This window comes from Pleurodeles waltl, chromosome 4_1 (genome assembly GCF_031143425.1).
Source record: "Pleurodeles waltl isolate 20211129_DDA chromosome 4_1, aPleWal1.hap1.20221129, whole genome shotgun sequence".
NCBI lineage: Eukaryota > Metazoa > Chordata > Amphibia > Caudata > Salamandridae > Pleurodeles > Pleurodeles waltl.
In genome coordinates this window covers 41561566-41574346 of record NC_090442.1, presented here as the reverse complement: position 1 = coordinate 41574346, position 12781 = coordinate 41561566, and the positions used below count along the sequence as shown (strand labels likewise).

At 39.2% G+C, this 12781-nt stretch overlaps 1 non-coding gene across 1 annotated transcript; it reads left to right on the top strand.

Annotated features, from left to right (window-relative positions):
- The first annotated feature begins 4064 nt into the window (after nucleotides 1-4064).
- TRNAR-UCG (transfer RNA arginine (anticodon UCG)) lies at nucleotides 4065-4137 on the top strand. Its single transcript has one exon. It is a non-coding gene; the product is annotated as a tRNA-Arg (tRNA).
- Nucleotides 4138-12781: the final 8644 nt, after the last annotated feature.

Genomic DNA, 12781 nt, shown 5'->3' with positions numbered 1-12781 from the left:
AAATGATTGTTTTGAGCTGCTGTGAATTTTATTTCTAGAGGTGGTGACAGGCTTTCAGGTACGTGCTTAGGTCAAGGCCATGTTCATGTCACTTGCATAAGCTAATTCAGGAAGCAAATTAGCAAGTCAAGAAATGGGAAGTCTGAACTACTGTCAAAGCAGTTTCATTCTCTTTTCAAATAATCCAAAAATACCATTGCAGCATAAAACAGAGTATTCAATAAAAGAAGAAAGGAGGATTAACGGCAAAAAAGCACATCATAAGATATGAAACTTTAGAAATTATCAAGATATTGTTTGAAAAAACTCCTTTGATGGAAAGAAGATGAAGAACGGTATGGGATCCTGTCCTGCGCACCTGTAATTGATATGTTCCACATCCATTCATACCACCTAACCCTAAACACCCAAATATATTGCAGTCAGTGACCATGTGTCGTAATGGATAAGGCGTCTGACTTCGAATCAGAAGATTGAGCGTTTGAGTCCCTTCATGGTTGAGTCTTTTTCTCACAGCACCCAACTTATCTTTACATACAAACTGGAGGCACACTCTTACAATACTCCTTTCACTCTCACTCATTAAGAAAGCCCAATGCAAACTGCACAATCAGTCACATTATGCCTTCAGCATTGCTACTTTTCTGTCTTTCTGCCATACCAAAGTACCTCTTCATAAATGCCACGGATATGCAATACGTATACAACAATATGACATGGCACAATCATTCTGAACAGAACTGTGGGTAGATTCAGTGCAGGGAGTGTGTGTGCGTGCAGAAAGCAGAAACTATGTCTGCGTAGAAGCTCTATGATTCTCTCCAGGAATAATGCAAATTTTCCCTCAGAAAAAATATAGTACTGGAGAAGAATCATAAAGGATTGACACAATTGCTGCCTTTGCTGTTGCCCCCATTGTGTAATCTGTCAAGGACTGGTCTCTTGCAGATTGAGGCACCTAGTTGCAATTGTGTGGTATAAATCACCCTTACAACCATTTTTGCTATAAACTTGAGATCTTTCTGAGATACTATCACACAGACTTCTTTAGAATGAAGAACTCTGAAATTGTCACATTCCAATTTGTACGTCCTTAAAACTCTGCTGGTTATTCAAATGGGCAGATTGTTTTTTAAATTCCTTTCTGTCTCGAGTTGTAGTTATATTGATACAGAGGCATAATTGTTGAATGATATATATTGGTTTGATTGAAATATGTTCGTAGAGGTGGTGATAGGCTTTCTGTGTCTGTCTGAGAGCAAGGACCGGTTAACGTCTTTTTCCAAGAGCAGTTTGTTGTGAAAGGTATCAGGCAAAGGAGTATGTATTGTGATGTGGTTCTCTGACTGCTTCTGTCCACTTGCCAAAAGTTCCAAGGCCCTATGATAGCACAAAAACGGTAAGATTGAAGTGGTGGGTGCCGGAGGATTAAAATGGTCAGTTTAATTAAAGACAGAAAAGTGAAACGAATGACTGCAGAAATACTGTATGTGGCCATGAGCTGAGATGAAAGGAAGATTTTGGAACTCTGTCTTGCAGATTACCCTCAATGCCGCAATGGATAGGGCACTACTCTCACAGACCAGGGTGTGTAAGTTTAAGTCTATCTGAGGTGCACACCCTGAACTAATACATTTTTGCTGAAACCTAATCATATTGTTTACTCTTCCTCGTAGCAGCTTGCCAGGGTGATAGTATATTGCAACAGAACCATTCCACTTCTTCACTGAAAAGAGTCATGCTGGTTACCCAAATGTGCAGCGTGTCATTTTATACAGCTTTCTTTATTGAAATTAAACTTGGACTCCCTTGAAATATTCTCTTTCAAAATGATTGTTTTGAGCTGTTGTGAATTTTATTTCTAGAGGTGGTGACAGGCTTTCAGGTACGTGCTTAGGTCAAGCCCCTGTTCATGTCACTTGTATAAGCTAAGTCAGGGAGCAAATTAGCAAGTCAAGAAGTGGGAAGTCTGAACTACTGTCAAAGCAGTTTCATTCTCTTTCAAATAATCCAAAAATACCATTGCAGCATAAAACAGGGTATTCAATAAAGAAAGAAAGCAGGATTAACGGCATAAAAGCACATCATAAGATATGAAATTTTGGAAATTATCAAGATATTGTTTGAAAAAACTCCTTTGATGGAAAGAAGATGAAGAACGGTATGGGATCCTGTCCTGCGCACCTGTAATTGATATGTTCCACATCCATTCATACCACCTAATCCTAAACACCCAATTAGTCAGTGACCATGTGGCCTAATGGATAAGGCGTTTTACTTCGGATCAGAAGATTGAGGGTTAGAGTCCCTACATGGTTGAGTCTTTTTCTCACAGCCCCCAACTTATCTTTACATACAAACTGGAAACACACTCTTACAATACTCCTTTCACTCTCACTCATTAAGAAAGCCCAATGCAAACTGCACAATCAGTCGCGTTATGCCTTCAGCATTGCTACTTTTCTGTCTTTCTGCCATACCAAAGTACCTCTTCATAAATGCATCGGATATGCAATACGTATACAACAATATGACATGGCACAATCATTCTGAACAGAACTGTGGGTAGATTCAGTGCAGGGAGTGTGTGCATGCAGAAATCAGAAACTATGCATGGGTAGAAGCTCTATGATTTTCTCCAGGAATAATGCAAATTGTCCCTCAGAAAAAGTATAGTACTAGAGAAGAATCATAAAGGATTAACACAATTGCTGCCTTTGCTGTTGCCCCAGTTGTGTAATCTGTCAAGGACTGGTCTCTTGCAGATTGAGGCACCTAGTTGCAATTGTGTGGTAAAAATCACCCTTACAACCATTTTTGCTATAAACTTGAAATCTTTCTGAGATACTATCTCACAGACTTCTTATGAATGAGGAACTCTGAAATTGTCACATTCCAATTTGTACGTCCTTAAAACTCTGCTGGTTATTCAAATGGGCAATTTGTTTTTTAAATTCCTTTCTGTCTCGAGTTGTAGTTATATTGATACAGAGGCATAATTGTTGAATGATATATATTGGTTTGATTGAAATATGTTCGTAGAGGTGGTGATAGGCTTTCTGTGTCTGTCTGAGAGCAAGGACCTTTCTTTTCCAAGAGCAGTTTGTTGTGAAAGGTATCAGGCAAAGGAGTATGTATTGTGATGTGGTTCTCTGACTGCTTCTGTCCACTTGCCAAAAGTTCCAAGGCCCTATGATAGCACAAAAACGGTAAGATTGAAGTGGTGGGTGGCGGAGGTTTAAAATGGTCAGTTTAATTAAAGACAGAAAAGTGAAACGAATGACTGCAGAAATACTGTATGTGGCCATGAACTGAGATGAAAGGATGATTTTGGAACTCTGTCTTGCAGATTACCCTCAATGCCACAATCGATAGGGCACTACTCTCACAGACCACGGTGTGTAAGTTTAAGTCTATCTGAGGTGCACACCCTGAACTAATACATTTTTGCTGAAACCTAATCATATTGTTTACTCTTCCTCGTAGCAGCTTGCCAGGGTGATAGTATATTGCAACAGAACCATTCCACTTCTTCACTGAAAAGAGTCATGCTGGTTAACCAAATGTGCAGCGTAATATTTTATACAGCTTTCTTTATTGAAATTAAACTTGGACTCACTTGAAATATTCTCTTTCAAAATGAATGTTTTGAGCTGCTGTGAATTTTATTTCTAGAGGTGGTGACAGGCTTTCAGGTACGTGCTTAGGTCAAGGCCCTGTTCATGTCACTTGTATAAGCTAATTCAGGGAGCAAATTAGCAAGTCAAGAAATGTGAAGTCTGAACTACTGTCAAAGCAGTTTAATTCTCTTTTCAAATAATCCAAAAATACCATTGCAGCATAAAACAGAGTATTCAATAAAAGAAGAAAGGAGGATTAACGGCAAAAAAGCACATCATAAGATATGAAACTTTGGAAATTATCTAGATATTGTTTGAAAAAACTCCTTTGATGGAAAGAAGATGAAGAACGGTATGGGATCCTGTCCTGCGCACCTGTTATTGATATGTTCCACATCCATTCATATCACCTAACCGTAAACACCCAAACATACTACAACCAGTGACCATGTGGCCTAATGGATAAGGCGTCTGACTTCGGATCAGAAGATTGAGGGTTCGAGTCCCTTAATGGTTGAGTCTTTTTCTCACAGCACCCAACTTATCTGTACATACAAACTGGAAACACACTCTTACAATACTCCTTTCACTCTCACTCATTAAGAAAGCCCAATCCAAACTGCACAATCAGTCACGTTATGCCTTCAGCATTGCTACTTTTCTGTCTTTCTGCCATACCAAAGTACCTCTTCATAAATGCATTGGATATGCAATACGTATACAACTATATGACATGGCACAATCATTCTCAACAGAACTGTGGGTAGATTCAGTGCAGGGAGTGTGTGCGTGCAGAAAGCAGAAACTATGCATGGGTAGAAGCTCTATGATTTTCTCCAGGAATAATGCAAATTGTCCCTCAGAAAAAGTATAGTACTAGAGAAGAATCATAAAGGATTGACACAATTGCTGCCTTTGCTGTTGCCCCAGTTGTGTAATCTGTCAAGGACTGGTCTCTTGCAGATTGAGGCACCTAGTTGCAATTGTGTGGTAAAAATCACCCTTACAACCATTTTTGCTATAAACTTGAGATCTTTCTGAGATACTATCTCACAGACTTCTTATGAATGAGGAACTCTGAAATTGTCACATTCCAATTTGTACGTCCTTAAAACTATGCTGGTTATTCAAATGGGCAGATTGTTTTTTAAATTCCTTTCTGTCTCGAGTTGTAGTTATATTGATACAGAGGCATAATTATTGAATGATATATATTGGTTTGATTGAAATATGTTCGTAGAGGTGGTGATAGGCTTTCTGTGTCTGTCTGAGAGCAAGGACCGGTTAACGTCTTTTTCCAAGAGCAGTTTGTTGTGAAAGGTATCAGGCAAAGGAGTATGTATTGTCATGTGGTTCTCTGACTGCTTCTGTCCACTTGCCAAAAGTTCCAAGGCCCTATTATAACATAAAAACGGTAACATTGAACTGGTGGGTGGTGGAGGTTTAAAATGGTCTGTTTAGTTAAAGACAGAAAAGTGAAACGAATGACTGCAGAAATACTCTATGTGGCAATGAGCTGAGATGAAAGGAAGATTTTGGAACTCTGTCTTGCAGATTACCCTCAATGCCGCAATGGATAGGGCACTACTCTCACAGACCAGGGTGTGTAAGTTTAAGTCTATCTGAGGTGCACACCCTGAACTAATACATTTTTGCTGAAACCTAATCATATTGTTTACTCTTCCTCGTAGCAGCTTGCCAGGGTGATAGTATATTGCAACAGAACCATTCCACTTCTTCACTGAAAAGAGTCATGCTGGTTACCCAAATGTGCAGCGTGTCATTTTATACAGCTTTCTTTATTGAAATTAAACTTGGACTCCCTTGAAATATTCTCTTTCAAAATGATTGTTTTGAGCTGTTGTGAATTTTATTTCTAGAGGTGGTGACAGGCTTTCAGGTACGTGCTTAGGTCAAGCCCCTGTTCATGTCACTTGCATAAGCTAAGTCAGGGAGCAAATTAGCAAGTCAAGAAGTGGGAAGTCTGAACTACTGTCAAAGCAGTTTCATTCTCTTTCAAATAATCTAAAAATACCATTGCAGCATAAAACAGGGTATTCAATAAAGAAAGAAAGGAGGATTAACGGCATAAAAGCACATCATAAGATATGAAATTTTGGAAATTATCAAGATATTGTTTGAAAAAACTCCTTTGATGGAAAGAAGATGATGAACGGTATGGGATCCTGTCCTGCGCACCTGTAATTGATATGTTCCACATCCATTCAGACCACCTAACCCTGAACAACCAAACATATTGCAGTCAGTGATCATGTGGCCTAATGGATAAGGCATCTGACTTCTAGTCAGACGATTGAGGGTTCGAGTCCCTTCAAGGTTGAGTCTTTTTCTCACAGCACCCAACTTATCTTTACATACAAACTGGAGGCACACTCTTACAATACTCCTTTCACTCTCACTCATTAAGAAAGCCCAATGCAAACTGCACAATCAGTCACATTATGCCTTCAGCATTGCTACTTTTCTGTCTTTCTGCCATACCAAAGTACCTCTTCATAAATGCCACGGATATGCAATACGTATGCAACAATATGACACGGCACAATCATTCTGAACAGAACTGTGGGTAGATGCAGTGCAGGGAGTGTGTGTGCGTGCAGAAAGCAGAAACTATGGATGCGTAGAAGCTCTCTGATTTTCTCCAGGAATAATGCAAATTGTCCCTCAGAAAAAGTATAGTACTGGAGAAGAATCATAAAGGATTGACACAATTGCTGCCTTTGGGTTGCCCCAATTGTGTAATCTGTCAAGGACTCGTCTCTTGCAGATTGAGGCACCTAGTTGCAATTATGTGGTAAAAATCACCCTTACAACCATTTTTGCTATAAACTTGAGATCTTTCTGAGATACTATCTCGCAGACTTCTTATGAATGAGGAACTCTGAGATTGTCACATTCCAATTTGTACGTCCTTAAAACTCTGCTGGTTATTCAAATGGGCAGATTGTTTTTTAAATTCCTTTCTGTCTCGAGTTGTAGTTATATTGATACAGAAGCATAATTGTTGAATGATATATATTGGTTTGATTGAAATATGTTCGTAGAGGTGGTGATAGGCTTTCTGTGTCTGTCTGAGAGCAAGGACCGGTTAACGTCTTTTTCCAAGAGCAGTTTGTTGTGAAAGGTATCAGGCAAAGGAGTATGTATTGTCATGTGGTTCTCTGATTGCTTCTGTCCACTTGCCAAAAGTTCCAAGGCCCTATTATAACATAAAAACGGTAACATTGAAGTGGTGGGTGGTGGAGGTTTAAAATGGTCAGTTTAATTAAAGACAGAAAAGTGAAACGATTGACTGCAGAAATACTCTATTGGCCATGAACTGAGATGAAAGGATGATTTTGGAACTCTGTCTTGCAGATTACCCTCAATGCCGCAATGGATAGGGCACTACTCTCACAGACCAGGGTGTGTAAGTTTAAGTCTATCTGAGGTGCACACCCTGAACTAATACATTTTTGCTGAAACCTAATCATATTGTTTACTCTTCCTCATAGCAGCTTGCCAGGGTGATAGTGTATTGCAACAGAACCATTCCACTTCTTCACTGAAAAGAGTCATGCTGGTTACCCAAATGTGCAGCGTGTCATTTTATACAGCTTTCTTTATTGAAATTAAACTTGGACTCACTTGAAATATTCTCTTTCAAAATGATTGTTTTGAGCTGCTGTGAATTTTATTTCTATAGGTGGTGACAGGCTTTCAGGTACGTGCTTAGGTCAAGGCACTGTTCATGTCACTTGTATAAGCTAATTCAGGGAGCAAATTAGCAAGTCAAGAAATGGGAAGTCTGAACTACTGTCAAAGCAGTTTCATTCTCTTTTCAAATAATCCAAAAATACCATTGCAGCATAAAACAGAGTATTCAATAAAAGAAGAAAGGAGGATTAACGGCAAACAAGCACATCATAAGATATGAAACTTTGGAAATTATCAAGATATTGTTTGAAAAAACTCCTTTGATGGGAAGAAGATGAAGAACGGTATGGGATCCTGTCCTGCGCACCTGTAAATGATATGTTCCACATCCATTCATACCACCTAACCCTAAACACCTAAACATATTGCAGTCAGTGACCATGTGGTCTAATGGAAAAGGCGTCTGACTTCCGATCAGAAGATTGAGGGTTCGAGTCACTTCATGGTTGTGTCTTTTTCTCACAGCACCCAACTTATCTTTACATACAAACTGGAGGCACACTCTTACAATACTCCTTTCACTCTCACTCATTAAGAAAGCCCAATGCAAACTGCACAATCAGTCACGTTATACCTTCAGCATTGATACTTTTCTGTCTTTCTGCCATACCAAAGTACCTCTTCATAAATGCCACGGATATGCAATACGTATGCAACAATATGACACGGCACAATCATTCTTAACAGAACTGTGGGTAGATGCAGTGCAGGGAGTGTGTGCGTGCAGAAAGCAGAAACTATGCATGCGTAGAAGCTCTATGATTTTCTCCAGGAAGAATGCAAATTGTCCCTCAGAAAAAATATAGTACTGGAGAAGAATCATAAAGGATTGACACAATTGTTGCCTTTGCTGTTGCCCCAATTGTGTAATCTGTCAAGGACTGGTCTCTTGCAGATTGAGGCACCTAGTTGCAATTGTGTGGTATAAATCACCCTTACAACCATTTTTGCTATAAACTTGAGATCTTTCTGAGATACTATCTCACAGACTTCTTATGAATGAGGAACTCTGAAATTGTCACATTCCAATTTGCACGTCCTTAAAACTCTGCTGGTTATTCAAATTGGCAGATTGTTTTTTAAATTCCTTTCTGTCTCTAGTTGTAGTTATAATGATATAGAGGCATAATTGTTGAATGATATACATTGGTTTGATTGAAATATGTTCGTAGAGGTGGTGATAGGCTTTCTGTGTCTGTCTGAGAGCAAGGACCGGTTAACGTCTTTTTCCAAGAGCAGTTTGTTGTGAAAGGTATCAGGCAAAGGAGTATGTATTGTGATGTGGTTCTCTGACTGCTTCTGTCCACTTGCCAAAAGTTCCAAGGCCCTATGATAGCACGAAAACGGTAAGATTGAAGTGGTGGGTGCCGGAGGTTTAAAATGGTCAGTTTAATTAAAGACAGAAAAGTGAAACGAATGACTGCAGAAATACTGTATATGGCCATGAACTGAGATGAAAGGATGATTTTGGAACTCTGTCTTGCAGATTACCCTCAATGCCGCAATGGATAGGGCACTACTCTCACAGACCAGGGTGTGTAAGTTTAAGTCTATCTGAGGTGCACACCCTGAACTAATACATTTTTGCTGAAACCTAATCATATTGTTTACTCTTCCTCGTAGCAGCTTGCCAGGGTGATAGTATATTGCAACAGAACCATTCCACTTCTTCACTGAAAAGAGTCATGCTGGTTACCCAAATGTGCAGCGTGTTATTTTATACAGCTTTCTTTATTGAAATTAAACTTGGATCACTTGAAATATTCTCTTTCAAAATGAATGTTTTGAGCTGCTGTGAATTTTATTTCTAGAGGTGGTGACAGGCTTTCAGGTACGTGCTTAGGTCAAGGCCCTGTTCATGTCACTTGTATAAGCTAATTCAGGGAGCAAATTAGCAAGTCAAGAAATGGGAAGTCTGAACTACTGTCAAAGCAGTTTCATTCTCTTTTCAAATAATCGAAAAATACCATTGCAGCATAAAACAGAGTATTCAATAAAAGAAGAAAGGAGGATTAACTGCAAAAAAGCACCTCATAAGATATGAAACTTTGGAAATTATCTAGATATTGTTTGAAAAAACTCCTTTGATGGAAAGAAGATGAAGAACGGTATGGGATCCTGTCCTGCGCACCTGTAATTGATATGTTCCACATCCAATCATACACCTAACCCTAAAAACCCAAACATATTGCAGTCAGTGACCATGTGGCCTAATGGATTAGGCGTCTGACTTCCGATCAGAAGATTGAGGGTTCGAGTCCCTTCGTGGTTGAGTCGTTTTCTAACAGCACCCAACTTATCTTTACATACAAACTGGAGGCACACTCTTACAATACTCCTTTCACTCTCACTCATTAAGAAAGCCCAATACAAACTGCACAATCAGTCACGTTAACCCTTCAGCATTGCTACTTTTCTGTCTTTCTGCCATACCAAAGTACCTCTTCATAAATGCCACGGATATGCAATACGTATACAACAATATGAAATGGCACAATCATTCTGAACAGAACTGTGGGTAGATTCAGTGCAGGGAGTGTGTGCGTGCAGAAAGCAGAAACTATGCATGGGTAGAAGCTCTATGATTTTCTCCAGGAATAATGCAAATTGTCCCTCAGAAAAAGTATAGTACTAGAGAAGAATCATAAAGGATTGACACAATTGCTGCCTTTGCTGTTGCCCCAGTTGTGTAATCTGTCAAGGACTGGTCTCTTGCAGATTGAGGCACCTAGTTGCAATTGTGTGGTAAAAATCACCCTTACAACCATTTTTGCTATAAACTTGAGATCTTTCTGAGATACTATCTCACAGACTTCTTATGAATGAGGAACTCTGAAATTGTCACATTCCAATTTGTACGTCCTTAAAACTATGCTGGTTATTCCAATGGGCAGATTGTTTTTTAAATTCCTTTCTGTCTCGAGTTGTAGTTATATTGATACAGAGGCATAATTGTTGAATGATATATATTGGTTTGATTGAAATATGTTCGTAGAGGTGGTGATAGGCTTTCTGTGTCTGTCTGAGAGCAAGGACCGGTTAACGTCTTTTTCCAAGAGCAGTTTGTTGTGAAAGGTATCAGGCAAAGGAGTATGTATTGTGATGTGGTTCTCTGACTGCTTCTGTCCACTTGCCAAAAGTTCCAAGGCCCTATGATAGCACAAAAACGGTAAGATTGAAGTGGTGGGTGCCGGAGGTTTAAAATGGTCAGTTTAATTAAAGACAGAAAAGTGAAACGAATGACTGCAGAAATACTGTATGTGGCCATGAACTGAGATGAACGGATGATTTTGGAACTCTGTCTTGCAGATTACCCTCAATGCCGCAATGGATAGGGCACTACTCTCACAGACCAGGGTGTGTAAGTTTAAGTCTATCTGAGGTGTGATAGAGCGTTCCGTACTAATAATTTACCTGTATTTGGACGCTCTTTAGGCCGATGAATCTTTTGGCTAAGTGGGACTCTCCTCACCCGAGATCAGTCAATTTAATCAAATCAATAATCAATAACGAACATAAGCAATGCCCTGATCAACATAACACTTAACAATTAATCCAGAATACATTTCGGCAAACCCTGACCTTTCAGTCAGGAATAACCACACCAGTTTATTCAAAGTTAGTAAATTTATTTCCCTATATTAACAAAGCTAGCACAATGTAGATGTGTCTTAACACCAAATGATATACGTAAATGAACATTAATAGCTGTCCATAACGGCGAAACAAGTGCAATCTATGCAGCATTTGAATAACAAGGCATTCGATAATAGCAATGCAAATCACTAAAACTATAATCTGTAATGAGCTAATTGCATACATTTAGTCAGCATAACAAGGTCTCAAATTGCATCGTGCAACAAAAGGAATCCTCATCTAACCTCAAATTAGCATCGGCATGTGGGACTTCATGCAAAAACAATTTAGCAACATTAATTTAGAAAAACTCCTAGCTAGGGCTCTTATCAAAAATCAGCAGTTGGTTACCTAAAAAGAAAACACAATGCAATTGTACAATTTCCTTTCATATTTACCAAATTCAATCAGCATTCAAGGAGGTCTTCGTCTCACAGGTACCGTTTCTCGATCAGCATGGGACGGGGCAAAGGGGCAAGGTGGACGGGGCAATTGCCTCACGGCGGCAAAGGGACAAAACTATTACTTCATGCAAAGGGACGAATCAAAGTTAAAGTCTCTAGGGCGAGAATCATTTAAAGTCTCTTTCTCTCGATTAGAGAAAGCATCAAAGTCTCTTTCAAAATGGCGTCGCAGCAAGATGGGCCATAATAGCTGCAATGTCCTGCAAAATGGCGGGATGTCCAATAATGGCTGCAATGGCTGATAATAGCTGCAAAAAGGCTCCTTTCCTCTCGTGCACCTGGTTTAAATAGACAACAGTTCAAATCCAGTCGGGTCTTCCATTGGAGGGTTCATAGGTTGACTTCAAATTATCCAATCAAAAACAACAGTTCTCAAGCTTTTACTTAAGCATACATTATCCTTGGAGACGGGTACGCAAGTTGCAACATTTTATACCAATTAACTCACTTTCAGAGCTTCCATTGTCCGCACCTGCAGATTGACCTTGGAGCAAAGAGAAAAATATGCCAGGCTGGCACGAAACCTTAAGATAAGCATGTGAACGATCGCAGTGGAAAAGTGCAGCTTCAAGCAAAAATACACGTTTAATAGCACTTTGGAAAAATACGAGCATCTAAACCGTGAGACCAGGCAACTAGGCCAAAGCCTGCACTAAAGTAATGCTAAGCTAAAACATTTCAAACAAGCAAATCATAGCACACGTTTATGATTATGTCGGATTAGTGCACTTCTAATACATCACGTTATATAAAGCACGCTTATAAATGTTGGCAAACTACTCTGAGGGCACATTTTGTCCCCGTACAATCTTTATTAGTTCGGTTAAAGTCATACATGATTATTTCTACACTACGTTTATGCGCTAATAAATGTAAAACCTTCATTTCAGCTTCATCATTCCCTCCTCTGATGACTACTTGTCATCACACAAACTACTCCCACAAATTTTATTCCATTAAAATTCTGTCAGTTCTCTTTTCCTTTTAGTTCCCCTAGTTTTCGCTTTGTATTCTTCTGCCATTCTTTTCATCATTTTCTCTTCCTTTCTTCTTTTAATTCTTTCCATAATCATTATTATTCCCCTTTTTATTCCCCAAATTCCAAATATGCAAATCAGTACTATTAAAATTCCCTGTATTATTTTTAGTAATATTCCATTCCAAATTCCCCCAATCCAATTTCCCACTGAAGCAAGTCCTTTTCCAACCTTCTCCCACACTCCTGGTTCTTTCAATTCCTTCAAATCTGCACTCTCTTTTGTTAGATTAGCAAGCATAGTTTTAATTTTCACACTGTTGTCGGGAATATACGTGCAACAGTGGCGCGCACCAAGCATTTTGCAA